The sequence below is a fragment of the Numida meleagris genome, chromosome 6 (genome assembly GCF_002078875.1).
Source record: "Numida meleagris isolate 19003 breed g44 Domestic line chromosome 6, NumMel1.0, whole genome shotgun sequence".
NCBI classification, from domain to species: Eukaryota; Metazoa; Chordata; class Aves; order Galliformes; family Numididae; genus Numida; species Numida meleagris.
Window position 1 is genome coordinate 31,512,051 of NC_034414.1, and position 3,720 is coordinate 31,515,770.

Here is a 3,720-nt window from a genome sequence, read left to right on the forward strand (position 1 = left end):
AGGAATATTACCAGCTGCCCTTTCTGTACATGAGAATATAGTTATTTATATTAGAAAGAGGATGCTTCTACTTGAAGTGACATAAATATCCCATCTTTTTTTAATAAATAATAAAAAGGACGGAATACAAACTTTCACAGGTGTGATGGAAAGATCAAGTTCTGTACAGCACATTGTTGAGTTGCACTGAACGGGAAGAATCCTGCCATTTCTTTTTTGAATGTACGTGGGAGAGCACTCAACAAAACTGCACTGTAAATTTTCTGGTATTCTGACACAGGTCCAAATACATGCAGTGGACAGATAAGAGGAAGAGGTACCTTCTCACTGTTGCCTCACCTTTGCAGCTGGACGTGTTTCAGATATAGCACATAAAATAGAGGTTTGGAGACCAGGCATACCATCCTTCCCACACAGGAGAATGATGACCAAACACAGCACAAACTGAAAATAGAGCTTACCCAGTGAGTCACTCATTTGTGACATTCTCTGCTATGGCATGAGAAGAAACTTCAGTAAATTCTTTTTCTGTCATATTCAGCCATGGAGCTAATTTCAAATGAAGCCACACACACATCTGACACACCCAAACCCAGACTTCATTATGAGGGACATCTCATGTTTTAGACCCAAATTTACATCAGGCATGTAAGGACACAGTGTTCTCTTTTCCATTATAGTAAATTACTTGCAGGAAAAACACTGAATCATAAAGTTCAGGTTAAGAGCTTTCCTATTTAACCTTAAACCCTTTGCACTCTTCTCTTGTACATTCATTTTCGAATTTGGACTAAGTCATCAGGCTTGGTTACAAAGACTCCTTTAAGCCTTACAGTATATTAGGTATAACTCAAATAATGTTGTAAACTCTCTTCTATATAAACCTTGACTCAGAAATTTTTTTTTTTATCCTTAGTAATTAGTTTGAAGTAATGGCATTTGAGCTCACTGGTGATTCCAATTATCAATAAACCCTACAAAAACTAGAAAAGCATTTTTGAAATAAACGCTTGGCTACACTGTTCTAACTTTGTAAAAAATAAATCTATTTACTATTTGCTGTTTACTATTTCCTTTTCTTCCTGCTTCTGGAACAAATGTTTTTGAAAGCAAGTTTTCTGAACAGCATTTCTCCTTATGGAAGGGCTCAGATGCTTCATAACCAGAACTTATGTATTTACCACTGCACTGCAGCCACCTCTGAGCTGAAACCTAGAAACTACTCTGGACTGGTATTATTTAATTTGAAAGTAAACATTTTAGTAACTAATTCTCTTTTATTGCTCCTGCCTTTATCATATGTTAGCTATTTAGGTGACTGAAAAACACCTATTAACATTATATAAACCAAAATCTGTATAAAGAGCTGGCCACATAATGCTATAAATACCATTTGTTTGTTGGACTTAAGTCAGCTTTTCATAAATCCCCAAATGTCCAACTTCAATCACTGTAAACTCAGACAGCTGTGACTTCTTAAGAAACGGATGAACCAGAGAACCTCAGGGAAAAGAAAAAAGTTCAGGGAAAAGAGGCTGTTCTCCCAAGTTGTGCACATTCTTTTACACGTACCTAATTTTTGTTACTGCTGCTTGCTTCCTTCTCTATTAAGTCAGTTTGTGTCCCTATTTTTGACAATGAAGCTATGCCATGGGGTGGACTGAGGTGAAACATTTGTATAACATCACTTTCATGATACTTAGTGACCCAGAGAGATACAGTAAAAATCATATTCCACTGTACTACCTACAAAATATCTTCTACTTCCATTAAGTGTAGAAAACAAAGGAGATGAACTGGAAAAGAGGAAAGAAGTTTGATAACATTGCTCTTACTGTCTTTAACTGTAAATGATGTAGATTCAATTCCTTTGCTATTATATTTTATCTCAGTGAATGATAAAGAGCTGAGCAGATTTCAAGTGTATTGCTGAATCAAAGAAAGAGCATCAGCTGAACCATAACCACATTGTCTTAAGCACATATGCTTGACAATACTAAATGTAACACATCACTGAGTCTCACAGAATGGCAAAACACATTTTTGCTCCATATTTTAAATTTGTTTGCATTATCTTTTGACAGCAATTTTGCCTCTTTGCCTATGAAGTCTGTTCCCCTGTTGTTCTTGTGGAACCTCTAGACAGCACAAAGGATCTTCAAGGGGAAAACTGGATTCTGAGTCATACTCTTGAAACTGAAATCTTTTTTTCTTTAAGGAGCTGAGATTTCAATTACTGTGATACTTCACGTATCACATAAATTATTACTTCATGTAGTAACTGTACATGTACACATGCAATACTACTACGTATTGTGTCCGGCTTTGACTTATTCTACTAAAATGTCCTCCATCTTTCATATTCAAAATCTCATATAAACATCTATTCACCTTGAATGTTGACCTGTGAGATCAGTCAGTATTGCCACTTCTTTCTGCCACCATAGGAAAATGATCTCTAATACTGAGATCAGACATATTTTAAATGCTAGCTTCCTTCAGGAAAGCTTTTAATTACAGAGAGTCAATCAAGTATCAGTCAAACCAACTTTCCAGTTACCTGGGAGAAAAACAGAATTTGATGTCCATATCAGTTCATGATAATAATTAATTATCTGGCTCTAATGGGAAGGACTTAAAGTGAAGATTGCCTTCAGCTTTACTAACACAGCAACTAGTACAAAGGAAAAAAAACAAAACAGCAGATGCATGCTGTCAGAAGAGAGAAGCTGAAGTTAGAGTGGTAGGTAAAGGGCATTCAGGATTTTCCTATCTCAACTAAACTAGTTTTTTTTTTTCATGTCACCTCAGCTGTGCACCACAATTTGGCGATGACACTCACATAAGCCTTGAACTTTTAATTCAGCTCTTTTTTCTATATGGAACTTTACTGAATTCACGGAAGTAAAGATCATTTAGATGAATCAAAATACAAAATCCCTGCCACCATAAAAAAAATGTTGATATACATAATTTTAATCAGAAACAAAGAGGAAAAAAATGTTGATATTCAAATCATCAACATCAGATTGGAAAAACAGGAAGAAATGTTACGTAAGGGCAGTCTTTATGTGAGTATAATACCGGGGACAGCAAAGCATTAATCTCTGACTGATGCCTCTTGCAATGAGGCAAACAGTACTGATAAATAGCTGTCACTGACCATTTTTTAGTGGAGGAGTCAAGGTCACAAAACTTTTTGGTACAGATGCCTCCAAGCATAGGAGTAGTTGTGAGACTTGGATTTTATTATTGTACCTAAAAGTTTCGTAATGCATAACATACTCTTACAACTATATAGTGTAATACCGTACTTTAAAACTTTTAAGACATGTAAGAACAATAACATCATGATCTTGCATACATGAATACAGAATTTGATAGAAGGATTTGGCCGCAACAACCCCAGGCAACGCTACAGCCTTAGGGCAGAGTGGCTCGAAAGTTGTATGGAGGAAACGGACCTAGGGGTATTAGTCAACGCTCAGCTGAGCATGAGCCAGCAGTATGTCCAGGTGACCAAGAAGGCCAATGGCATCCTGGCTTGTATCAGAAACAGTGTTGCCAGTAGGAGTAGGGAAGTCATTGTCCCTCTGTACTCAGCCCTAGTGAGGCCCCACCTCGAGTACTGTGTCCAGTTTTGGGCCCCTCACTGCAAAAAAGACATTGAGGCCCTGGAGCATGTTCAGAGGAGGGCGACAAAGCTGGTGAGGGGTCTGG